The 27997-nt window shown below is 38.3% G+C and overlaps 1 non-coding gene and 1 pseudogene across 1 annotated transcript; both read left to right on the forward strand.

Moving 5' to 3' along the window:
- Positions 1-4118: 4118 nt before the first annotated feature.
- Positions 4119-4225, forward strand: LOC136207659 (small nucleolar RNA R71). Its single transcript, XR_010676789.1, has one exon. It is a non-coding gene; the product is annotated as a small nucleolar RNA R71 (small nucleolar RNA).
- Positions 4226-18799: 14574 nt separating this feature from the next.
- LOC136207328 (calcium-dependent protein kinase 32-like) lies at positions 18800-19662 on the forward strand (annotated as a pseudogene).
- The last annotated feature ends 8335 nt before the right edge of the window (positions 19663-27997 follow it).

Genomic DNA, 27997 nt, shown 5'->3' on the forward strand with positions numbered 1-27997 from the left:
TAACGGACGTTTAGTTGAGACAATATTTTTGCTATGAAAAGATTGTTTGGTTTGTTTTCCAGCTTGGCAAGCGTGGCATAATTGATCTTTTTGAAATTTAAGTTCAGGCAGTCCCTCAACCAATTGTTTTCTTGCTAGTTTGGCCAGGAGGTCCATGCTTACATGACCAAGTCTCTTGTGCCATAGCCAGGAATTTTCTTCCTTTGATACTAAGCACACAGTTTTTGAAAACTTTTTCTCTAAGTCTAGCATAAAGACATTATCTATTCGAGGGGCAGTTAATATTAACTCATTTGTTTTACCCTCGTATATTTTACATCCAGTAGCATCAAATATAACTTTTCTCCCATTGTCACATAGCTGAGCTACGCTGAGTAAGTTATATTTGAGTCCGCTGACTAGGGAGACAGATTCAATAGTAGGATTACCTCCGATGGTTCCTGACCCTACTATCTTACCCTTTTTGTTGTCTCCAAAACTTACGCTTCCTCCTCGTTTACGCTCAAACGTGATGAACTGAGTTTCATCACCCATCATATGCCTTGAGCATGCGCTGTCAATATACCACATCTTTGACTTCTCGGCACATCTCAGGCTTACCTGCATTGTAACTAGTTACTTTTAGGTACCCAATTCTTTTTGGGTCCTTGCTTGTTAGGTGCAACAGGTAAAGCATCATATTTTATTTTATGGCGACATATATGGACAGTATGGCCATTCTTTCCACAGAAGTCACAACTGACCTTCTGTTTAGGATGTTTCACTGACTTGTCAGCACCCCAGTGCTGAGCGTGCCAGCACACCTTAGTGGTGTGTCCTAACTTCCCACAAAAGTCACACTGGACTTTTCGCTGGGGATTCCATCTCTGCTTAGTACCTTGGTACTGAGTTCTCAGAGGACTGTTTCTTTTATTTGGAACGTTTAGTTGGTTCTGGATAGTTGTGACGTCCTTACTCAGTTTCTTTGAAACTGACTGGACTTCAGAGACAGACTCATGTATGATCTTCATGTTATCATGCAGAGTTGTATTGTCCTGAAGAAGGTATCTGAGGTCACTCAGTTTGACCTCTTCCACTTCATCACAGCGCCTGCTGAGTGCTCTAACTTTCTTATTACACTTCTTGACAAGTGTATAGAGATCACTCAGGGCATTAACCATATCGTTTCTGAGCTGGGGAAGAGAAATTGCCTCATTTGATTGCTCCTCGTCATCTGATGGGTCAGCATGTTCAGAGACGCATGGCTCAGCAAGTTCGTTAGCCATGAAGCATATCTTCGCTGACTCGGTGGCCTCAGTTTCTGTAGATGAAGACTCATCACTGTCATTCCAAGTAGCCACCATTGCCTTCTTCCCACTCTTCTTGTCTTTCCTCAGTGTGGGGCAGTTTGACTTAATATGGCCAGTTTGATGGCACTCAAAGCATGTAATGGGCTTTGAGCTGTCCTTTTTGTATTTGATGTCACTTGAGTCAGCCTTATACTTATCAAACTTTCTGTAAGGCTTTTTATAGTATTTGTCACTCTTCCTGAATAGCCTTTTCATCTTCCTTATGAACATAGCCATCTCCTCATCGTCAGTTGAACTCCCGTTAGTGGAGTCAGCTTTCATGACAAGGGATTTCTGCTTCTTGTCTTCAGATTTTTCCTTCACCTCAAAGTTTTTCATGGATATCTCATGGGTCAACAATGAACCGATGAGTTCGTCATATTTGTAGGTGGTTAAATCACGAGCTTCCTCAACTGCTGTCTTCTTTGCTTGCCAATCTTTAGGAAGACTTCTGAGTATCTTTTTGACTTGTTCTTCCTCAGTGAAGATTTTTCCAAGTCTCTTGAGCTCATTAATGATGTTGGTGAACCTTGCATTCATGTCTGAAATGCCCTCATCATTGTTCATCTCGAACAGCTCGTACAGTCTCATCTGCTGATTCACCTTGGACTCTTTTACTTTATTTGTTCCCTCGTAGGTGACTTCCAGCTTTCTCCAGATCTCTTGTGCCGACTCACAACCTGAGATTTTATTATATTCTGCAGCATCGAGCGCACAATGAAGCATATTGATAGCCAAAGCGTGATTTTGAAGCTTCTTAAGATCATCCTCTGTCCATTTGGCCTCAGCTTTTACAACTGTTTGGCCAGCCACAACCTCGACAGGTACAAATGGGCCTTGGACTATAGATAGCCAGGCACTCATGTTTGTAGCCTGAATGAAGTTTTTCATCCTATTCTTCCAGAAGGTATAGTTTGACCCGAAGAATAGGGGAGGCCTAGTAATGGACAGCCCCTCAGGCAGTATTTGAGTTGTTTGGTTTCCAGGGAGAAACCGAGTGCTATTTTCGCCCATGGTAGGGATCAGCTCAAGGTTGTTAGACCTTTTAAAGTGAGCTTTTGAGGCTCTGATACCACTTGTTGGTCCCTTGTGAGGTTGCAAGTATAGTTCCAAGGGGGGGTTAGGAACTATTTAAACTTTTTTCGCAATTAGGGCAGACTTCTTTTTCTAAGGAAAAAGGTTTTAACAACGGCGCTGAGTAAACAGCAAGATACTGGCTTAGTCAACTGGTGACTAGGTCAGTTTCTTAGCTTGAGTCAGGAGATAGCACTTAGAGTCTATTCCTGAGCTCAGACGTCCAACGCGCACAACTCAACTTGACCTCTTTACTTGGTCAGTTTTTGGTTATTTTAAGCAAGCAATATAAATAAGGAGTTAAAGGTAAGAAATACTTCACTCAGCAGATTTATCCAGGTTCGGCTTCTTCTAAGCCTACGTCCTGTCCCCGGAACACGTTCCGAGATTTCGAATCCTCTACTGAGCTCTTTAAAGGTAGAGCCTCAAACCCTTTATAATATCAGCAACTGAGTATGACAAGAGTACCTTCCTCTATACCTCTACTCAATCCTAATCTCTCGCTGAGTACTAAAACCGAGTACTCAGCCTCTCCTTTCTATCTCTAGAAATGATAAGTGTTTTGTCCTATACAAAGATTTGCTAAGACACTTTAGACGATTGAAACAATCACTCTAGACTTTTACACAGATATAAGAATTGTAGTGTAAGATTTTTGCTTTGCTTCTTTGCTTGCAGAACTTGTAGAAATTTGGTCAGCGTAATGGCTTGATCAAGTTCTGTGTTGAGTGAAGCTTCTGATGGCACTATTTATAGAGACGTCTGGGCATCGGTCATTTCGAATTTCGAAATAACCGTTGGAGGGAAACGGCTATATGTCGTTATCATCCTGACTTGCTCAGAGCTCTCGGCCAATCAGAATTGTGTATCTTCTGTCCTCGGTCAGCTCAGCAGACTGTCTTTCCTTTTATGGTAAAGTCAACTGGACAGCATACTGTGTCGTCTGAACTTTGCCTAAAGGGGAAATACTTTGTCTGGAAGTTTTGCTTTGCCAGCTGCTGTCTTGTACGCTTTGTCGAGACTACTCAGCAGCTTCATCTTGAAGTTGTTCCCGAAGGTCTTCTAGATCCTTCCTTTTGCTGAGTTGCGTTTTGTTCAAAACGACAACGTCTTGACATACGCGGGCCGAGTTGTACTGAGTTGTTTGACTTGGGCCTTGGCTTCCGTATTGGGCTTGGGCCTTTTGATTCTTATGTCTTATAACAGTTTTAACTCAACATTGAACAAACACATTAGTAGAATAAATCAAAGCATTTAAACTTAGTGTGTTTAGAATATGTATTTTAAATTATACTTAAGCAATTTTGTCAAATCAAAATTATGTGGAAAGGTGTTTCAACAAAATTTACCTGTTCAATTTCACTCATACCTTCGTAGTCCACATCCGCTTGGATTGGGTTACCATTAGGATCACACGGTGCCATAAACCTATCAATTTTGTGCGATAAGGCAGAAAATTGGGCTTGCAACATCGCTACTAGATCAAGATTCATTATACCTTTAACTGATGACGTTGCTGAGGATGATGGTTTCGCTATTGGTACGTGTCCACGTTCCGCGGGCCACATACAGCTGTTGATTGCCATTTCCTCCAAAAGTTCTCTTGCTTGGGCAGATGTTTTCTTCATGAATAACCCTCCAGACATAGCGTCCAATGAACCTCTAGTTGTAGGATTTAGTCCATTATAAAATGTTTGCATTAAAAGTTCAGCGGGCAATTGGTGGTGTGGGCATAAACGTTGAAGTTCTTTAAAACATTCCCAAGCCTCATAAAGAGTTTCATTATCATTTTGAGAAAAAGATGTTAACTCTTTAATGACTCTTGCGGTTTTTGCTAAAGGAAAAAATTTTGATAAAAACGCTTGGGCTAATTGTTCCCAAGTGGCAAAAGTTGCGGCTGGCATAGAAGTTAACCATTCTTTAGCCCTATCCTTCAAAGTGAAAGGAAAAAGGCGAAGTTTGATTGCTTCTGCAGTCACATCTGGAATTTTAAAAGTGTCACAAATTTCAAGGAAATTTGTTAAATGGGTTCCAGTGATTCCATTCCTTCTTTCTTTGGGTCACCAGGATTTTCATTAGTTAACCCATAAAATGTTACATTATTTTGCAACATATTAAGCAATGCAGGCTTAATTTCAAATTGGTTTGCGGTGATTCTGGGTCTAACGATACTATTGGTCACACCGGCCACACCTGGCCTAGCGTAATCCATAAGTGTTGGTGGGTCTGCCATTTTACCAGATTCGGTATTTGTCTTTACTGGGGTTTTGTTTTTGTTCTTGTTTTTATTTTTGTTTTTGTTGTTGTTTTTGTTCTTCTTAAGTGTCCTTTCAATTTCTGGGTCTAGTGGTTTTGGTGGCATGCTTGAACTTCGAGAACTGCGCATGAACTTGAAATCTTGCACGAACCGAAACTACCTACAAAACAGAATTTGAAGAATAAATATATTAGTGATTGAAAATTATTAAATTTTTAAAAAAAATTAAAATAAGTATGAATAAACCTAGATTCGAAATAAAACACGAAAAATTTAAAATTTTGTCAAAAATTTTGGCGTTCCCCGGCAACGGCGCCAAAAACTTATTGAGCGATTTCCGCAAGTGCACGGTATACGCTTGTAGTAATAAAAGATATCGATCCCACAGGGAACGTTTTTTCAAACAAACTTATTTTGAATCGGTTAAATTTACTTTTAAGGTTTATAATATGGAAAATTGTTTAATCGGTTTTGGTTTTGAAATTGCTAGAATAAGAATTAGATTAGAGTATGAAGATGTTAGAAAATATTCTGATTTAAGAATGAATTTGCAAGACATGAACGTTTAGTACTTTTTAGAAAAGTAAACAAATGTATTTGTTTGCATTAAGCAAAGAAAACAACTTTAAACTTTGTATGAATTATAAAGATGAAATAAATGACGGAACCTCTAATTATTAGGCTTTGAACATGACAAAACCCTATCCGGGATAATTGCCCTTAATCAAATTAAAACTCTTTCGAGATAATAATTTGCCTAAGTGTTCAACAAAGTTTCCTTGTAAAGATTTTGAATTAAATACGTTTTAATGAAAACACCAGCATCCACTTCGGATCCTTTACCAAAGTGATGCATAAAAATCTATCGAATAGAACGGGCTTTATTAGATGAAATGTAAATTGATACAAGTTTACAGAGAACATGGAGCATGGAAACATTCGACGACTTGCAAGTGAACGGGTTGTCAATCCTTTCCTTGGGTTTCGTTAGAGTTTGTCAGGCTCAGGGGCGGATCCTCTACTCAATCTTCTCGTTGAATCTTCGTAATAGAGACTTGGTCGGTCTACTACCAAAATGAAAACTAAATTGGAACAATGTCTAAACGCTACTGAACTTGTTATTATTGAATAAACAATGTGTCTACAGCATATTTCTTTTTACAGAATCGAAATCTAACTTCTGAATCACTTGACTCGGAATTTCTGCATAAATTCTATACTAATCTCTTTCTTCTACATATCTTCAACTCTTCAACAACTCTTTATTTATAGATGTTGAAGAGTCTTGATTGAAGTGTTGTGTCTGTTGTGAAGAGTCGTATCCATTATGAAAGGACGTCTTTATCCATCCGAACGAACGTGTTTCATCGAAAATGAAAATGTGCAATTTGGCTTCTACAGACTCCTGCTCGTACCGAGAATATTTAATTCTCTACCGAGAATGGGGGAGCATCAATTGGTCTTCGAACGAAGGGAAGGAGAAGCTGAAGAACGCGTGTCGCGACCGAGAATTTGGGGGCCGCGGTCGCGGCACGGAACGTTTTTCACTTCTTCGGCTTTTGTTCTCGTCCTCGACTTGGCGTTATTAATTTTCGTCGTCTTCGACTCCTTTTGTAGGGTTTTTCTTCTGTTTTTGAGCTCTTTTCGTTCCTATTTGGATTTTACCAAATATTTATGTACCTTACAAGAAAGAAACATATTCGAGAGTAAAAGCTTTCTAAACAGTTATAAATAGCATAAATTCGTAGCAATATTGATGTAATTATTGATAATATTTTAGGTATATTTTGGGCTTAACACCTCTACTCACTCCTATTCTATTGCTAAGTACTATAACCGAGTACTCAGCCTCTCCTTTCTATTTCTAGAATTGATAATAAGATTGTCCTAAACAACAATTGCTAAGACACTTTAGATGATTGGATAATCACTCTAGACTTTTACACAGTAATATGGAAATTGGTGTAAGTATTTGCTTTGCTTTTTCTCACAGATTCTTCGAGTGTGAATTTGGTCAGCGTAATGGCTAGTTGAAGATCTGCATCGAATGAAGCAACTGAAAGGCCTATTTATAGTGACACTTGAGGTATCGGTTATTTCAAATTTCGAAATAACGGTTGGAGGGAAACGGCTTAATGTCGTTGTCACTCAGTACACGCTCAGTGCCGTTGGCCAATCAGATTATTGCATCTTCTGTCTTCGGTCAGTGCTGAGCAGCTTTTAGACAGACAGGCAGAATGTTTCGCCTTTTATGGCAAAGTCTTCCAGATAGCTCTCTGTGTCTTCTGAACTTTACCCAAAGTAGAAATACTTTGTCTTGAAGTTGTTCCTTGCTCAGCTGCTGTCTTGTACTCTTTGTCGTCCAACTCAGCAGCTTCGTTCCGAAGTAGATAAAGAAAGTCTTCCAGATCCTTCTTCATGCTGAGCTGCGTTTTGTCCATAACGACAGCGTTTTGTTTACACGGATCGAGTTGTCTTGGGCCTTTGACTTTCCTTTGGGCCTTTAGCCTTTTAGTCTTTATGTCTTATAAACAATTTAACTCAACATTGAACAAACACATTAGTGTAATAAATCAAAGCATTTAAACTTAGTGTGTTTTAGAATATTCTTTAATCATATACTTAAATAATTTTGTCAAATCAAAATCATGTGGAAAGATGTTTCAACAAACTCCCCCATTTTGATATTGGCAAAACTATTCAGTGAAGAACTCAGTTTTGAGCTCTCCCATGATAGTTGACCTTTTATAACTTAATAAACTCCCCCGTAAGGGTTGAGCTACTGACACAGTTTTACTCTAAACATTTTATGGTTTAATCGAGTAAGTCCTAGGTCAGTTTTCAAATAAAGGTCAGCTCATGAAACATATTCTATTAACTCAGTTTTAAGTGGAAGATTTAACTATCAGAGAGCGCTGAGTATTTTGTTGTTCAATGAGTCTTATAAGACAATGTTTTAATCATACAAGACAGTGTTAACAGCATACAATCAGAAGACATTAAGAATGATAAACACAGTTGATGTATGCAACATATAATAGCTCAGCATCACATAAGATTTTAATCAAGTTGAAAAATTTGATGCATGCATAGTATTAATAAGTAGTCAGCATTATACATAACAGGGATACTTAAGACTTAGAAACTAGCTATCCTAACTAAGCTATTTCTTCTTATATATCAGTTTTCCCTTTCCCTTAGGCTGACTACTTCTAGCAGCCTCATGCTGAGGTCTTCCTGTTTGTTCTTTCTCCCCCGTTTTGGCAGCATCGGGAGGAGGAGGAGGCCTGAAGGTGTTGTTTTGAGCAGCTTCAGATATGCGAGCTGAGAAGTCCTTCAGCTTGCTGGTGCTTTCATTTATGCCATCAAAGATAGCAACCCCATCGTCGAATACCTCTTGAGGCACACCAGTTTCAGCAGCGCTGAGGATGCTCAGTGCGTAGGCTTGAGATTTACCCATCCAAGTAAGTGTATCAGTCAGCGCAACATAAACCTGATGAAACATCTTGAGCAAAGATGAGTCATAGTACTGACGCTGAATGTTGGAGTGACGCACATGGGTGAAAATTTGATGGGTATACTGGAGAATCTCATTTTGCTTCATCTGGTCAGTGTCCATCTCTACCTTGTTTAGATTCAGAAGATGAACAGCTTCGCCGATCTGTGCTACTGAGCATTGGGAGTAAGAGGAAAGATGATGGTTTGTCTTCTCTTGCTCAGTTTGAAGCTGGGTGAATAACTGATGAACTTCGGCAGAAGTTGCATACCCTGAGTTCGCAGCTGACAAGGCTTGAAATTGTCCCTGAAGGGAGTTGATATGTTGAACCATGGTCAGCTAGAGTTCAGCCAGCTTTGTTATGGACTCCTGCTTTGGTTGTTGGGCTTGGATATTGATCATTACACTCAGCAAGTCTTTTAGACCTCGAACCTCGTTGAGAAGTTGAGTGACTTGTGGAAGCTGAGTGGACTCATTATCGGAAGACCCAGCAGACATTGTTCTATTTCCAAAGTTGGAGGCTCCTCGAGAGAGGACTTCGTCTTTGCTTTGCTATCCCGGTCCAAACCCTCGAACCGGCTCCTTGCCAACAGACATTGTTCTATTTCGGAGGAGTATTCAAATGGCTTGTTCAATGGCTCCTCATCCAAATGCTCACCACCATCCATTTTCGAAGAGATTCCCGCAGAAGGCCTATCATAAAAATCCTCAACAAAAAGATCAATAGAGTCTACGGAATTTAGAAAGTTACAATCCTCCATGGTATTAGACGGGAATTTCATGGAGTTGTACACGTTAAATTCTACCTCTTCGTCTTGAAACCGTAAGATGAGCTTACCTTCATGGACATCAATGAGAGTCCTACCTGTTGCAAGAAATGGACGTCCTAGGAGGATCGGTACCGAATCGTCTTCCGCCATGTCGAGCACTACAAAATCGACGGGGAAAATGAACTTGTCCACTTTCACTAAGACATCCTCCACAACTCCTTTTGGCCGGGCAATGGATCTATCGGCCAGCTGGAGCGTCATATTGGTAGGCTTTGGCTCTCCCAAGCCGAGTTTCCTAAAGACAGATAAAGGCATTAGATTGATACTAGCACCTAAATCACATAAAGCTCTCCTAAACTCAACATTACCAATCGTGCACGGGATAGAGAAACTTCCTAAATCCTTGAGTTTAGGTGGGAGTTTGTTTGTTATAATCGCGGAGCATTCCTCCGTGAGTGCTACCATTTCATTATGATCTAACTTCCTCTTTTTGGCGAGGATTTCTTTAAGAAACTTTGCATATATAGGCATTTGTTCCAATGCCTCCGCAAGCGGGATGTTAATGTGAAGTTTCTTAAAAATCTCCAAAAATTTACCATATTGGTGATCCAATGTTTCCTTTTTAAGTCGTTGCGGAAAAGGGAGCTTCGGTACGTAAGCTCCAATTGGATCACATACATTTTTATTTTTATCCGAGGAAGTCGTGGGTTTCGGATCCGAACCGGGGTTGCTTACCACTTCCGGTTCGTCACTTACCTTTGGAGCGGTTGGAGTCGCCTTTGGAACCGGTGGTTCCAAACCCTTACCACTACGGAGAGTTATTGCTTGTACGGTCTCCTGGTTCTTTGGCTTCGGGTTTTGTTCGGTGTTAATCGGGAGAAACTCATGTTGTCTCCCTTGTCGTTGGCGACTCAATTGGGCCACTTGACGTCCCAAATCCCTGCAAAATGCTTCATTGTTAGCAAGACGGGAAGATATTTCTTTAAGGAGATCAATTACCATAGAGTCTTGCGCATTACTAGGAGTTTGAGAATTTTGTCCTCCTTGGGCATGAGGGAATTGGCCCGAACCTTGCTCCACGAACTCATTAAGGAGTTCGGATGGGGGCTTCAACACCTTTTTCTCGTTACCATAAGACAAATTCGGGTGTTGGTGTTGAGGCCTCCATCCGTTGTTATTATTGTTACGGTGGTGATAAGCATTCGAGTTAGGATGGGAGTTATAATGAGAATTATACCTTCGTTGCCCCCCAACATAACTTACGCTTTTGGTATCACCGCCAAAAGGGCTTCCGGCTTGACAATCCTTACCATGGTGGTCACCACCGCAATGTGAGCACGTTAGGACTTGTGCTGTATTCATGAGGCTCATTTGCACCATTAAGGCGTCTAGTTTTTTATTCATTTCGACCATGGAGATCGTGGGGGCCTCGTTTCCTACGGCAAAAGTGTGATGTTGCGAGGGTCCGGCAAGCCGATCTTCTTTCCATTGGACACTTTTCCTAGCTAATTCATGGATGAGCTCATAAGCCTCGCTTGCCGATTTTCGAAACAAATCCCCACCTACAGCAGAGTCAACGGTTGCACGATTAGCGGGTGTTAACCCATGGTAGAAAGTACTTACCAAATCATGATTAGGAATATCATGGTGGGGACAGCTTCGGAGCAACTTTCGGAACCTAGCCCAAGCTAAATGGAGGGCCTCGTATCCAAGTTGCCAAAAGGAAGTGATATCGTTCCTCAACTTAACCGTTTTAGAAGGCGGGAAGTAGTAAGAAAGGAACTCCTTCTTAAGCTCCTCCCATGATGTGATCGATCCCGCCTCTAACGAATGCAACCACTCCAACGCTTGTCTGTCAAAGAGAAAGGGAATAATTTTAGTTGGATGGCCTCAATCGGAACACCGTTTTGCCGAAGAGTTTTGGCACACATAAGAAATTTATCAAGGTGGTCGTTAGGGTTTTCATGGGGTTCCCCTCCGAATTGACCAAGTTGTTGGATTAGTTGGATCATGCTAGTCTTTATTTCATATGTGTCGGCCGGAATGGTGGGGGCAATGATTCCGTTACGGTTTTGAGGGCGATGCGGAGCAAGAATCTCCAACATCGAGCGCATGTCATTGCCTCCACCATTGCGGTTGTTATTCACGGGTTGCTCCGACGGCCTTTGGTTGCCCTCGGGCTGGTTAGCTTCACTGTTGAGGGTTGCCATTTTCTCTCTCCGAATCCTACAAAGAGTACGTTCAATTTCGAGATCAATAGGAACGAGAGTGTCACTCCGAGATCGGGTGTGCATAAAAAGAATGAAATAAAATACAATATCAACAAGAAAGAATGATGTTAGTAAAAGTATATATAAACAATTTATACAAAAAGAATGCTTAAACTAACAATAAAACGTTTTTTTTAATATTGCAAGATATTATAAAGCCCCAGCAACGGCGCCAAAAACTTGATGCGTGTACGGCTAGTAGAGCTCTTTTAAACGACGAGATATATATTATGATAAGTGTGTTACGACTATGGATGTGATCTTTCTAAATGCTCTATCTTTACTAGACGTCACTACTTAGGGGCAAGTGTACCCCGTCGTATCAAGTAATAATCCGGTTAAGACCGGGTATCGAATCCACGGGATTTATAACTGCAAGTATTAAACGACTCGGTTTTATACGTTATTTAAGCGGTGAATACTTTGAGGTTGATATGGGGACCAACTACAAACTACTCCTAACTACGGGTGAGGCGAATTTATATAACGAAACTCTGTGGAATGATACGGATGGCGATAAGTTATAAATATGACAAATAATGACTTCTAGTGTTTATACGGTTAATGGTTTGTTCTTGCAATGACGACTACGTGTAGTGTGACCGACCCGTGAAGTACTTAGACTACGTGGTTCCTAGTTAAGGCGTGTCTAATACTAGGGACTAGAAATTAGGGCCCGTAAGTTCTGTGGCTTGTCAATTCCTACGGTTTCCGGAGCGTCACTTCCGGTAAGGCAACACCTATATGAATCCCTAAAGATAGCCCGAATGGCGTCGGAAATCGCGTTCTCCTACACAATAATCAATTATGAATATCAAAACAAGTAACAAACATCAACACATATATAGAAAAGAAGATTATTAATCATAAATTATAAATATGGAGAATGTAAATATGAAGTACAACCAAGCCTAGTACATAGGATGAGTACAAGCTAATTAGCAAGTGTAAAGGGAAGAATCCACCCTCGGAACTAGCTAACCGGACTCAAAGCTGTCTCTTAGGACTTGGATGGTGGAGCTTTCGAGCTTGGTGCACGGAGATGGAGCGGAACTTTGATGGAATGCCGGAATCAACGAACAAGCTCTCAAGGTGAAAGAGTTTAGCTATATAAAGCCTAAAAACAAAATCTAAAACTACAAATGACAAGAGTTTAATCTCAAGAAGGTATATGTTACAAGGTGTGTAAGTGTTGAGTGCTAGTCACTCTTATTTATACACATCAAGCTAGGGGTAAAATTGTAATTCCACAAGGTGCAAGCATGGAGGAGCATGATTTTGTGCAGAATTCCCATAATACGCCTCGCGTAGGGTGTGGAACGCCCCGCGTGTTTGCCCATTCCGTCAGAAATCTCCTGCATGTCGACCAATTCCAGATCTTGTTGTCTCAAACATGCCCCGTGTAGACTGGGATGCGCCTCGCGTGTTTGAGTTTCTGAGATTTTATTGCTTGAATTAGGTCTTCTACGCCGCGCGTAGCTGAAGCACGCCCTGCGTAAATGAGTCTCTGAGCTTTTTTTCATTGAAGAACTTCCTTACACACCCCGCGTGTAAGGTGGTACGTTCCGCGTATGGATAGTTGACTCAGGGAGATCATGCAGTCTGACTTTCAGGATTAGGCTAATCATTTCTGACACATGTTCCACGCCTCGCGTATGGTGGTACACGCCTCGCGTATTGGTGACTAGATCCCACGTGGTGCTTGTGGATAAGTCAATTATTTCTGATCCAGTGTTTCACGCCTCGCGTGAGGAGTGATGCGCCCCGCGTGTATGGGTGGATTTTCACTTCTTGCTCGTACCTGAAATACAATTCTCGAGAGCCGAGTTAGCTTGACGTTTTATTTTCTAATATTAATTAAAAATACGGAAAATTAACCGAAAGTACAGAATTTATTTTTATTTCGTTATTTTATTAAAACACTCTATTTTTGTAATTAAACTTATTTATTTCTTCTAAAATTGAACCGTAAATCACGCTAAAAGATAGGGGTAAAATACCCCTATCAATTAGGCAGGACTTAAGATATAACAACAGCTTAGATGTTTTCTGGTTTTAAACATAGTCCTTCAGTCTGACTCTTTCTCACTCTGTTTTTCCAGGTAAAGCTGTAGGCTTGTTGCTTAGCTATTTGATGTTACTCCATTTTTCTTTTCTTGGTGTATTGCACTTTATTCAGGTTTGTTACTCTTTAATTTTGATAGGCCTAATGCTTCCCCAGCCCCCTTAACTTGTCCAAATTGGTCATTTTACCCCCTCAACTCATCGAATGTCCTATTTACCCTCTTAACTCCATAAAAGTGGTATTTCTCACCTCCTCAACTTGTCCATTTATCCCCCAACTCATAGAATGTTCTATTTACCCCCCTTAACTCCATAAAAGTGGTATTTTTCACCCCTTACAATTCGTTATCGAAGCCTAAATTGATAACTTTTTTTAAACGTTAAACCTATATTTATGCTATTTTGTAAGTGAAACCTAAATTGATACTTCCCCAAAAATCATAGGCTTATTTTGGTACATTATCCCTACATATAATGTATTTAACTTCTTTATATTAATGTTCTTGTTATTTGTATTTTTTATTCGTTCTTTCTCTTTTCAACTTTTTTTACTACTATAAAGGGATAAGAAATACCATTTTTATGGAGTTAAGAGGGTAAATATGATCATAAGTGGTGAGAAAGACAACTTTTATGGAGTTAAGGGGGTAAATAGGGTATTCGATGAGTTGAGAAGGGGTAAAATGACAAATTTGGACAAGTTAATGGGGGTGAGAAATACCATTTTTATGGAGTTAAGGGGGGTAAATAGGACATTCGATGAGTTGGAGGGGTAAAATGACCAATTCGTACAAGTTAAGGGGGTTGGAGAAGCATTAAGCCAAAGATAAATGTCTTCTTGTTAGCTATATTTTCGTAATATTACTAATTTCAACCTTGTCACGTGTGGATTGGATTCGGGTGTGCTAGGAAAGTTAATTCCTGTTTGATTTTGACGGTTAAAGTTATGAATCATGAGTGCGAAAATTTAAATTCTAAATGAAACGATTGTCGAGAGACACACGGATTGAAAAAAATCTCTATTTGATTCCTAACTCCACTATAAAAGCTTAGCTAGATAATTAATGGCTACCGCGAGTAAAATAAATGAAATTTAAATGCAAAAATTGACACGAGGATTTTGGAAAACGTCCATTTTATTGATGTAAAATTGTTTGATTACAAATGTTAAGGTGAAATACAAATACAATTGAAACTAATTCTATACAAGATAACTAAATCAATTGCAGACAAACATATTTTTTCGGGATAAAGTATAAAAACACCTGTAACGTTTACATCCAGAAGCAATTTTACCCTTAACGTCTACAATAGTGCAATTTTACCATTGACGTTGGCAACCAATAGCAGTTTTACCCCAACGTTGGCAAGTTTTATCAGTTTCAGACTTCATTATACAACACAAGATTTTAGTTCATTATTCTGCACCAGTTGCATATCTGTTGTTTCTAAAAAAAGATTTCATATTTTTTGTAATAATAGACTCAGAGATTAATATTTTTAAATTTGGTGAAATATTTGATTTTTTGTGCAGCTCGTACAAAAAATACAATATATATATATATATATATATATATAAACTTTTTTTCACGTCTAATAGGGTAAATAATTATAAGGTCCCTATGTTTTTACTTAACTAACTAGTAGGTCCATCATGTTATTATAAGGTCCTTAGGTTTTACCTTAATCAATTCTTTAGTCCTTTTGTTTATTTTTATACATGAAAGTACAAAATTACCCCTAATTATACAAATAAAATAACTTATTTTTTAGTTTTCAAAGTTAATCAAAATAGTTTTAATGAAGTTTGTTTAGTATATACACCGAAATTCTTATACTTGTGTATATTAATTATAAAAAAAATTACATTCCTTATTCTCTTAAAAAAACCACTTTTATAATTTTATATAATTCTATTCCTCTTTTCATAATTTTTACTATATTTATCATTCATTTTTTTAATGAATAAATTATATACTACTAAATCAAAATTTATAATCATATGAAAATTAATAAAGCAATTAACTAATATTGGAGAGATTATTATTATGAAGGAAAAGAAACATAGAATAAGAAAATTTGATATTTTATTATTGAAACATATAGTAAAGGATAATTTTGGTATTTTAAATTTTATTTAGTCTAATTTTACCACTCACTCAAATATAAGGACTAAAGAGTTGACGAAAATAAAAACTAAGGGACTATATAATTATTTCTAAAAACACAGGGACTAACTAGTGTATTACGTAAAAACACAGGGACTTTATAATTATTTACCCCGTCAAATAATATGTTTGTGACCTATCACTAATTAGTAATAAAATGACGCATATATAAAGTGTAGAGGGAAGCATGGGATCTAATCGGAAGCCAGACACATCATCCCCCACATTGACCGAAAAAGCTAAAAGGAGTCATTAATGTGATTTATGGAGGGTCAAATTTTCACTTTGCACGGAAGGGAAGCATGGGAATGAAACAGATCTCCAACACAAGGAACCAAGACTTGTTGAACTACTCGTTCTCCTTATTAAATCTAGTGCCTGATCCATATGCAGATGTTGTAATGGTGAAGTTAGAGATCATAAGGTATACAATGAGAATGATACTAATTGATATGGGGAGTTCCGTGAACTTAATCACCACTAGTGCTTTCAACAAGTTGAAAGTTGACCCAATTAGAGTTGAAAAAGTTTGTTCCTCGCTCATATGACTGGCATGACATACGACGCTTTTCATGAACCAAATGGTGTTGGAATGCTTATTTGGAGATGAAGAGCACAAATGGATGGCGTGCCCATGTCTCATAATGTTGGCAACCTCATGGACATAGTCATGGTTTTTTGCTTGATGTCTTGAGATTGTGCCCAAAAGCCTTTGTTGTTGGGGCTTTAGGACTTCCCCTTCTTCCTCCATTTTTTGGATTGGGTCGTCATTGGCCCGACGATTCCATCGTGCTTTTTCTTTGATGTTTCTCTAGATCTTCGTTATGGGGAGCACACTTGTGGAACATATTTCAATAGAACTGCTCAAATGAGCCATCGTTGCATTAGTCCAGACTCATCGCACCAATTTGATATGGTTGAATCTTGAAATTCCATGTGCCAACTTGCAACTACATAGAAGGAAAGTCAAAGGGGGCCATTTGTACAGTGAAACCGCTCTAATGTCTAAGTCAGTTCATGGAGAACATTAGAAGATTATCACAATTAGTAAATTAAAACTATAATGTAAATATGAATGGAATTTATTACCTCGAGCTGAAATTACTCTATTTATTCTAATGTTGATATGGAGAAGACACTTATGGATTTTGGAGCGGGGTGGGCCACATTGTTGGGGTTTAGTGTCCTATAAACAATTATTGTAGGATATACACTATTTGTAAATGAATTGTCCATTATCATTTTGTTTTATAAGATATAATAAATTAAACTATATAAAGGCATTGATCTTTTATCAGAACTGACTAAGTCAAATAAAAGAAATCACAAGTTTATTGAAGTGATCATAAAGTGTTCATACAAGCATGAAGTGAGACTATATTTTATAATAGGTCAATAAACTTAAAACCAACCCAAGTCAAGTAATATGTTAAAGATGTTGACATATTACTGTTGTGACTTGCATCTAACAATGTTTTCTATCGAGACAGAGAGTTGATCTCACAAGCTTTAGATATGGAGATATCTGGAAAGTTACATGGATCTGATGAAGGAGTTCATTAGGATTGGGACCCGACTTGAGATAATAGTATGGATAGATTTATCTAAGTGTCAACTATTCATCTCATTGGTGTTAGTAGGTATAAGTAATCCTCGGACTCAAACAATCATTAATTAGTGATTTTGGATTATGGAGTGTGAGCACGATCCACTACAAGGGAGACCCTGGGGCGTGTGAGAGCATGGTTGGGTATCACATAAAGTAATTGTAGGATAGTGAAGGATAGATTGAGCATTCGTCACTCCTGCTAAATAGGAGATATATCCAAAGGGTCGTTTGTGGTGAATTGACTGAAATCCTTGCTGGGTGATAGAGTTAAGAGTGGAAATGGAGATTTCACTTAACTTATCTTTTAGAATTAATTCCACCTGGACAAGCTTGACGGACTATTCGTTATATGTAACATGACACGTTCCATGGTTATAAGAATTGTTTGAAGGATATAATTAATGAATGATCGAATTATACTGGACCTAATACGGAAAGTTAAACGTAATTATTCAACCTGGCTTCTTATCGCACTGAGAGAATATCTAAGGTTTTGCTAGTAACAGCTCGCGAAGTCATTCCGTTATATATAAAATTTTATAATTCTGTTGCGCCTAGACTTGTCTATTTTTCTTCACACATGTCTTCTATTGATAGGAGAGAGTGACCCTAGATTTCGGGGCCTGATATCCCTCAAGGCCATTCGGCCCGTGGTTCTCAGGATGAGGAGTGATTATGTCAACGGTTGGATTCTTGACTGGGTCTCACGAGGTTTTCCAACTCATGCTTCTAGTACGACATTGTTTGGCTATGTGTTAGCCGAGGATAAGCTACACATTTTATCCTTTAGAGGATAGATTTGGGCATTTATAGTTCCACGTGGCAAGAATTTTATTTGCCTGATTATTATTATTATCATTATATTAAATGAACTCTTGGCCGCTACTAAACTAAAAAAGTGGAATAAAAATCTGTATATTTAATTCTGAGTTGAGCTTTTGTATATATATATATATATTTAAACTTTTGGATGAGATCAGTTGGTTGCTTGATAACATATAGCTAAGGACGGGTGAATATTAGCTGTCCATTTGATTAATTTGACAGTTAATATATCTAATAACACAAAAATATTAGGTTCTTAATAAAATTTTAGTGTTATCTTCATATGAATTAACAATTTACAATTAAGAAAATAGTTATAAATTAGATATTATTTTGTATTATAATGCAATTTTTATCATCTTATGTTATATATGTAAATATATTATATATAAATTTAAATTTAAACATAGCTAAATAACTATTAGTAATAATTTGATTATATGATATATTTTAGAATAACTAATTAGTATTTTTGGCAACTATCTATATTAATTAAATAATTAATCAAATATGGTATAATATCTATTATTTTGGTAAAAAATAATTATTAGTTGCATTGGTGAATTAATATATATAAAGCGATGAATTGATTTTAGAGTGGTTTATAAGCTATTTATAACGGTCAACAATTATCAAATTTGTAACGCTCAACAATTTCAAAGATTAATGAAATAAACTAAATTAAAGGCATTGACACATGGGTCTCAAATATATCAAATTCAAATGACATTTGACTTGACTGGACTGTACAAAAACTTGGTATTTAAGCGTTCTTTGTTGTTGAATTCACAGACATTCTGTCATTCTCTGTCTTTTTTGGCTTTCTTTTTTGGCTTTCTCTCTCTCTTATAGCTTTTTTTCTTCCTCCTTCACACTTTTGGGTTTCAAATTCTTCTCCCACTCTACTCTTATTCAGAATTTCAACTGAAATTTTGATCATGGGAAATTGTTGTATAATCCCACATACATCATGTGAGAAGAAAGGCAAAGGGAAGAAGCTTATGGAAATGGGGTTACATATTTATGTACTGATATAAACAATGGTGATAAGTTTGCATGTAAATGTATATCTAAGGAAAAGCTAAGAACTTATGAGGATATTGAGGATGTGAGAAGGGAGGTTGAGATAATGAAGCATTTGCCTGATCATCCAAATATTGTGAGTTTGAAGGACACTTATGAGGATGATAGTTCTGTGTACATTGTGATGGAATTATGTAAAGGTGGGGAGCTATTCGACAGGATTGTTGCCCGTGGACATTACAGTGAAAGGGCAGCTGCTGCTGGTGTTATGAGGGCTGTTATGGAAGTTGTTGAGATGTGCCATAAACATGGAGTGATGCATCGTGATCTCAAACCAGAGAATTTCTTGTTTGGAAATAACAAGGAAACAGCCCCATTAAAAGCCATTGATTTTGGATTATCAGTCTTCTTTAAACCTGGCCAGCGATTTAAAGAGATTGTAGGAAGCCCTTATTATATGGCTCCAGAGATTCTTAAAGGGAATTACGGCCCAGAAGTTGATGTGTGGAGTGCTGGAGTTATCCTTTACATTTTACTTTGTGGTGTTCCACCTTTCTGGGCAGAAACCGATCGACGGCTAGCAAAGGCGATTACTCGTTCTGTCATTGATTTCAGGACCTATCCTTGGCCTAAAGTTTCTCATCATGCCAAGGACTTGGTGAAGAAAATGCTTAACCCTGATCCCAAACAAAGACTTTCACCTCAGGAAGTGCTCCAACATCCTTGGTTATTGAACGCCAACAAGAAGAACAAGTCGGGGAGGGGAGGGAGACACTGAAACCAAGGCATAAAACGTGATGGTTACTAGCAAAAGAATTGGCCAACAAATTCCTGAAGCAGATCTTCAAATTCTTATGGATGCTGCTGATGCACAGAAGACTCAACTTAAAAAGATGAGCATCTACGTAGAGCTATAGCTATAGATATTGGGATAATTATGTTCATTTTCATGTATATTGAAAAAGTGGAATAACAATCTCTATATTTTGATCCCATGTTCTTGTTTTAAACACATGAATTTGTTAATATTTTTTTGGGATAATTGTGTTCCAAAATTTAGGTAATGATTATCTATTTTATGGAATTGAATTCAGAGAAGAAAAATACTCATGAGTTTCCAAAAAAATTAAGCAAATTGCTTTAGGTCCATATTACATTACATGTTAAAAATTGTATCATGTGTCAAAACTTAACAAATTGTTTAATTTTTCTATCAAAATTGTTTAAATGTCACCTAAATATTGGAACACTTCATGGGACAAATATTACCAAATGATACGACATGTCATAAATAATAAAATTTTGGATTCTACAATTATAAAAAGGGGTTTAAATTAAACCTTTAAATAACTTAATTGATACTTTCTTAATGTAATGTATATAAAAGAATTTAAAATTTTAATAAATAAAACAATTAAAAAATGGATCGTACCTACTTTTAGAATTTGTGTCTATTTTTTTTTTTGAGCCGGAGTAATTAATTAATTATCAAATGCATGTATTATAATTATTCCCAAATCTTCATTAAAAAGCTCTCTTTTCATTTTTTTTCATGATTTTAAAAACCGGATCGGATTGGCTGGTCGAATCGGCTCGACCGCGAACCGGTCACAAACCGACGAACCGGTCTGGCTCCGGTCAATTAAAAATTAGAAAGAAAATAAATTAAAATTCAAAACATATTCGCCCCTTAAAATTAGCGGGCATTTAGAAGCTTCCTCGCTTCTGTCATCTGTTGCTATTTGTTAGACTACCGATGCAAAGGCTCTTAGCCAGGGGTGGTAATAGGAGGTTGAAGAAGACGAAGAGAGAACATGCAGAAACTCAAAATAATTAAAAAGCTAAAAAGCCAAAAGTAAAACTACTTGATTTGACGCATTTAATATTTCTTATTGAAAAAAGAGAGACTTTAATTTGATTGAGTGTATAAGATAAAAAGAATGGTAAGTTTTGTATTTTCACTTTTCAAGAATAGTAAAGTTTGGGTTTTCAAGAATGATCAAAACGTAATTAATCTGAAAATAAATTAATAAAAAATGAAAACTTCAACAAATCCGAATAATAGAGACTTTTGTAACTAACATGAAAATCCTTAAAAAACAACCTTAAACTTGGAAAGTCTCTCCTCGTGGAGTGTTTTACTGTCTTCTCAATATGAGATGTAACCTAAGCCGAACTGGTTAAACCCTAGATCACTATCGTAAACTCCAAGTAACCCTACTCGATCGCCGCCGACCACCACCCCAGTCCGAGAAAATCAACACCTGCCCCTGCTATCGTTACACGATTGCGATACAGGAGAAAGAACAGTGGAAATAATCGAAACTCTACAATGGAACCAACAAAAGAGCTTACGGCCACATATGCTCGATTACAAATCAACCCCGAGGAAACTGACGAACTGGAAATAGGGGACGACGTTGCAGTAGATGAGGGGAGACAGTTTTGGTTCATGGTTGGGAGATTCTTAAACGCTAGAACAACACATTTTGAGTCGATGAAAAACACGTTAGCATCAATCTAGAGACCTGTGAAAGGCGTTACCATTACTGAAACAGATGAGAAGGGAAGATATCTGTTCCAATTTTTCCATGAAAAGGATGTTGCTCGAGTACTAAACGATGGACCGTGGACATTTAATCAAAATGTAATGATAATCAGAGCCCTTGACATATCAGAACAAGCAGTACAAGTCGAATTGTCAGAACTTATAATATGGGTGCAGGTCTCTGACCTGCCCATCGGTTTTCAAACCCCGACAATATGCAGTATTCTGGGGAACAAGATTGGCACCTTTCTAGAAGCGGATCCAAGAAACTTTACTGGTCAGAGAAGGAGCTACCTCCGAATCAAAGTCGCTATCGACATCACATTACCTATCCGTACAGGCCAGAAGATGAAAGGAAGTGGGGGGACCTGTTTTTGGGTGGATTTCAGATATGAGAGGCTTCCACAGTTCTGTTTTTACTGCAGGATCATAGGGCATGCGGATAAGTTCTGTGGCCTACTCTTTGACAACCCTGACAACCCTATAGAGAGGAGGTACGGTACTCACTTAAGGGCTCAATTGAGGAAATCCGGAATGCAAATAGGGCGTGAATGGCTAAGAGAGCAGTTTTCAGAGGGGGAAGGATTTTCAGAATCTGAAGGGGAAGCAGGAAATCGAAATCAAAGTGATAAGGATATAGAGGATGCATTAACTGTCGATCCCAAACGAAGCAGGAAAGATGGGTCATCAAACAGTAACACAACAAACTGCACCGGTTAGTCAAAACACGGTCAAGTAGCGGGCTTTGGAAACCAGACCCGTGAAAAGCAATGAGTTGGTTGAGTTGGAATTGCCGGGAACTCGGGAACCCCCGTGCAGTTCGTGTGTTAGGAGAGTTGGCTCGGGCCTTCAATCCTGACGTCTTGTTCCTGATGGAGACGCTAATGGATAGTAGTCGTATGGAGGGTTTGAGAAGGAAATTACGGTTTGAAAATTTTTTTACAGTGAATTGGAGGGGACGAAGTGGAGGGCTCGCAATGTTATAGAACAACAGGGTTGGAGCAGCAATTGAAGGGTACTCAGATCACCACATAGAATTGAGAATTGCAAACGACGTTGCGGGTCCTTGGAGGTTTATTGGTTTCTATGGTCTCGCAGATAGAAACAGGCACAACAAATCATGGGATCTTCTACGTTTGCTACACTCTACCTCTAGCCTACCTTGGGTAATGGTTGGAGATTTCAACTGTATTATGCAACGAGACGAAAAAGTGGGTGGTGCAGCCTACCCAAATTACCTTATGACAGATTTTGCTAGGAGCATTGAGGACTGTAATTTGATTGAACTTGAGATGGATGGGAGTCGGTTCACATGGGAACGAGGCAGAGGCACGGAAGGGTGGATTCGAGAAAAACTTGACAGAGCTTTTGCTAGTGCAGAATGGCTTGAACGATTCCCAAATTACAAAGTGAAAAACACTGTGGCCGGGTACTCAGATCATCTGCCGGTGATTCTGCAGGTGAAAATTCAAGTCAAGAGAGCAGGGACCCGTCGCTTTCGGTATGAAATGGTGTGGACTCTTGAGGAAGGCTTTGACCAACTAGTTCGTGATAGTTGGAGGAAGAATGCAACTTCCTTTAACGGCTAAGCTGGAATCATGTGCGAAGGAGATGTCAAGGTGGGGCGCAGGGTTCAAAACGAACTTTAAAAGGCAGATTGAGAATTTGAAAGCAGTAATGTCAAGGCTGCAGGAAAGAGAAGACAGATCATCGGTTGCTCAGTATCAGGTAGCGCAGAGGCGGCTAACACTTATTCTGGAGCAGGAGGCGATTTTCTGGCAACAAAGAGCCAAAGCCTTCTGGATAAGAGATGGGGATCAGAATACCAAATTTTTTCACGCCTGCGTGAAAGCAAGGAGGAGGCAGAATATGATTAGCAGCCTATTGAATGATGAAGGTATCCTCATAACCGAGCAGCGGGAACTCGGTAACCATGTCTGTGAGTACTTTTATGAATTGTTCTCTCCCTCTTTTGGTGCCCAAAATAATACGATTGATGTTGTTGACCGAGTGGTAACAGAAGGGATGAATGATAATCTAATGGCCAATTTCACATTTGAAGAGTTCAAAAATGCTACCTTCTCAATGCATCAGGACAAATCCCCAGGTCCAGATGGATTGAACCCGGGATTCTATCAGTATTTCTAGGATAGTATCGGTCATGGTATTTTTAACATCTGCTCTGGTTGGTTAAGGAGTGGTGAGTTCCCTGCAAGTTTGAATGATACGGTGGTAGTACTGATCCCGAAATGTGATAATCCCATGTCAATGAAGGATTTAAGGCCTATCTCGCTTTACAATGTGCTTTATAAGATAATTGCAAAGGTGCTGGCAAACAGGCTAAAAACTATCCTTCCTGATATTATAAGTGAAAATCAGTCAGCTTTTGTCCCTGGAAGGTCTATTATTGACAATGTGCAAATTGCCTTCGAATCAATTCACTATATGCAAAGGCATACTAGAGGTACAGAAGGAGAAGTAGCATTGAAAATCGACATCAGTAAGGCCTATGATAGAGTAGACTGGAATTTCTTATGGTCAGTAATGGAGAGAATGGGCTTTCATGCGAACTGGATAGCCTGGATGCGATTGTGTGTAGAAACCGTGTCATACCATGTGTCGGTTAATGGTGATCTGGTTGGCCCCATTTCACCAGGAAGGGGGTTAAGACAGGGAGACCCGTTGTCACCGTATCTATTCCTGCTCTGCGCTGAAGTGCTCTCTAAACTAATAACGAAAGCGGAATCAGAAAACCAAATTAGAGGCTGTCAAATCTGTAGAGGAGCACCCTCAATAACTCATCTTTTCTTTGCTAATGACAGTTTTATCTTGTTTGGAGCAAATGCTGAGCAGGCTGAGACAATTATGGAAATATTGGGCGCATACGAAGCTGCTTCAGGACAGGCCATTAATCTGAATAAATCCGGTATCTTCTACAGCAGAAATGTTAAGCAGGATATTCGACAAATTATTAGAGATATCACCCAGGTTACAACTCCTCTCGATACTGGAAGATACCTTGGTCTCCCCTCTCTAATTGGAAGATCAAAATATAGCCTCTTTAGCTTTCTGATTGACAGACTTAGGAAGCGGTTTGGAAGTTGGGGTTTCTGGTTCTTGTCGAATGCGGGAAAGGCGCTGATGCTAAAATCTGTTGCACAGGCATTACCTACATTCTGTATGAGCACCTTCCTTCTCCCAAAGAGGATTTGTGAGGAACTCCAACGGATGATGAATAGTTTTTGGTGGGGTTTGAAAGCCGACTGAAAACGAAGTATCCATTGGTTCCGCTGGTCAAAATTATGCGATGAATGAACCAGGGAGGGATGGGTTTTCGAGATCTGAGGTTGTTTAATTTAGCATTGCTTGGGAAACAAGGATGGAAGTTGATTCAGTATCCCCATTTGATGATAAGCAGGTTGTTCAAAGCCAAATATTATCCTAATGGGTCCTTTCTATCCTCCAAATTAGGCAATAATCCTAGTTTTGTTTGGAGGAGCGTTTGGGGATCACTTGATCTTCTCCATCTTGGTTTAAGGTGGAGAATTGGAGACGACAGCAGTATTAGTGTATGGAAAGATCCCTGGGTTCCTAATATCCCAAATTTCAAAATTAATTCTTACTCAATACCTGGATTGGAAAACATGGTGGTAGCTGATCTGTTTATTCCAGGAACGCGCATTTGGGATAGGAATCGCATCTATGGTTGTTTTAGTGAGCTCGAAGCTGATAAAATCTGTGAGCTAACAGCACCGATTCGGTCTGGAGAAGACACACTAACCTGGGTTTTCACAAAGAATGGTATCTATACATCAAAATCTGGGTATCGGGCAATGGATGGGGTGGTAAATAACAGGGAAGAAATAGAAGGGTGGACTGACCTGTGGAAGTTATCGATTCCTCCCAAATTGAAAGCTTTCGCTTGGAAGGTGGCCTCCGGGTGTCTGCCAACTCATGCTAATTTGGTCTCGCACCACGTTTAAATAAGTCAAAGCTGCGTTCTTTGTGACGATGGGATTGAAGACGAGGCGCATCTGTTTAGGGAGTGTCGAATCGCGGTATCCTGCTGGCAAGCCGCGGGAAGCTTGGCTCCGGCGTTCATTGACAGAAAAATAGGGAGCTGATTGCTATCCCTTGGCAGAAATGGAGGTGAGAAACTGCTGGAGGATTCGCTGTGTGTTCTGTCGGCGGTATGGAGACAGAGGAACAATACGTTATGGAAAGGAGATGCGATTGATGGCAGGCGGCGGGTACAGGAGGTAAAGCAACAGATCCGTGAGTGGCGAGAGGCGAGACAGCAGCTACAACGAAGTCCCAGGTTGAATACAACAGAGGGAGATATTGCTAAATGGAAGCCGCCACAGCAAGGTTTTGTTAAATGCAATGTAGACGGTGCGGTTTTTCAAGATACAAACCAGAGTGGGGTCAGTGTAGTACTTAGAGATGAAAATGGGAACTTTATTGCGTACTATAGTGGAGTTTACCATGGTATAAAGAATCTCAGGGAAATTGAAGCGTTGGTACTTCGTTCTGCGTTGCTATGGGCATCGGATCATCACTGGCAGAGGGTGGAGTTTGAAACGGATTCACTGGTTGTAGTGACACGACTTAAATCTTCGGTACAGGATCGATCGGATTTTGGAGCGATTATTCAAGACTGTCAGGGGTTTCTATCTGATAACAACAATTTCAATGTCGATTTTGTTCCTCGATTAGCGAATGAGGCTGCTCATAGTGTAGCTCGGCAGGCTCATTCCAATGCTAATATTTTTTATTCAAATTCTTTCCCTATTTGGCTACATAATGTAATCAGGAGGGATTTACCCCTAGTTAATTAATAAAGTGCAGTATTCTTTCAAAAAAAAAAACATGAAAATTCTTAAAAATAACTTTCTATTTTCAAAGTAGGAATATATTTTTGAATTAAGGAATGTATATAAAGGTATTAATTTATATATATATATGTGTGTCTATTTGTTCATTTATATTATATGTTTCAATCAATCCAAGTTAACCGACTGAACCTATTGACCCCCTAAATGAGTTAATCCAGTTTAAATTCCGATCCGGTTTTTAAAACATTGTTTTTTTCTATATTTGGAGAGAAATTGAATATTTAGAGAGAAAAAGCTCCAAAATTGCGATTTTGAAAAAAAAATGTGATTTCACAGTAAATATCGTTTTAAACAACTTTAACTGTTAAATATTTCTATTTTGAGATCGTTAACCATCATTTTGAGACGCTAGTTAAAGTCTAATGACCATAATATCACAAAGTGTAAAATTGAGTGACTTTTATATTACGTTTTGAAGTTTTTTGGTCATACCATAAAAATGAGTAAAAATTTAGTGGCTATGGGTGTAGTTTACCCTTTCTTAATAAAATGTATATAAAACAATGAGATAAGTTGTAAAAAATACCTTTAATATTGACAATTATGAGTAATTTTATTTTTAATGTCTAAAATTATATAATTTTTTCCCTAACGTTGGCAGCCAATAGAAATTTTACCGCTAACATTAATAAGTTTTGTCAATTTCATATCAAATTGCATTCTAAGTCAGGAATTTTGTTATCTGCACTGCACATATGTACCATTTTATCACGCATCAGTAACAAACTCAAAATTAATGGGAGTGGGGATCAGTGGGTGCTCAAACCCCTCCTCCTCTCCTAGATCCATCGTTGTTTTGAAGGATGGTGTAATATAATTTTCCTCACCAAGAATTGCAGAATTTTCACAACAACAATGAACTAAGCCATTTTCATTGTCACAAAACAAAACTTTAAGTGAAATAGAATGTTGATGATAGGAATGAGTTCCACGAGAGAAATTGAAGCGAGCAACATTTACTCCAGCTTTTAGAAGCTTTTCAGTAGACCTTGATTGTGGGCCTAAAGCGCATATTATCTTTGTATTTGGCCTTATTTCTCCTCCTGCCATTATCCCATGTCCTTTTAGTACCTTCAACCTCTCAATTAACCTAGAAAAAAACTTATAGCTTTTAAAAAATGCAAGCAGAGGCAAACCAAAATGTAGCTTAGGTAATGATTGTCTATTTTTTCGTGTTTTACTTAATTTCAACATGTATTTTCATTATGTAATGTTCATTCTGGATTATATCAGTTCTATATATTTCCCCAAGTTATGAATCAACTTATAGCTTTTATCGTTGCTACAAATATGTCCTTCAAATCTATCATCTTTTCTCTTTAGTCTGTACACACCACACAATCTTTTTTCTTTTTAGTTTGTGCGTATAATTTTAATTTAAATGGTAAATTATTATTTTTTGTCATTTGATAATTTAAATTATTATACTTGTGTGGATTGATTGGGTGTTCTTCCAATTGAGTCATTGTTCCAATCATGTAAATGCTTCATAATTAAATTGACTATTATCAAATTGTTAAAATCAATAAACATATCTCTGCCTCTAATTTAATTAGGGTTTGTTTGTTTCACTTATTATTGATTAATGTTTGATGTTCACGCTGTTTGCCGTTGGTTGTTTAATTATAGTTTTGGATAAAATTATGATTAATTGTTTTTATTACTGATGT

This window comes from Euphorbia lathyris, chromosome 9 (genome assembly GCF_963576675.1).
Source record: "Euphorbia lathyris chromosome 9, ddEupLath1.1, whole genome shotgun sequence".
Lineage (NCBI taxonomy): Eukaryota > Viridiplantae > Streptophyta > Magnoliopsida > Malpighiales > Euphorbiaceae > Euphorbia > Euphorbia lathyris.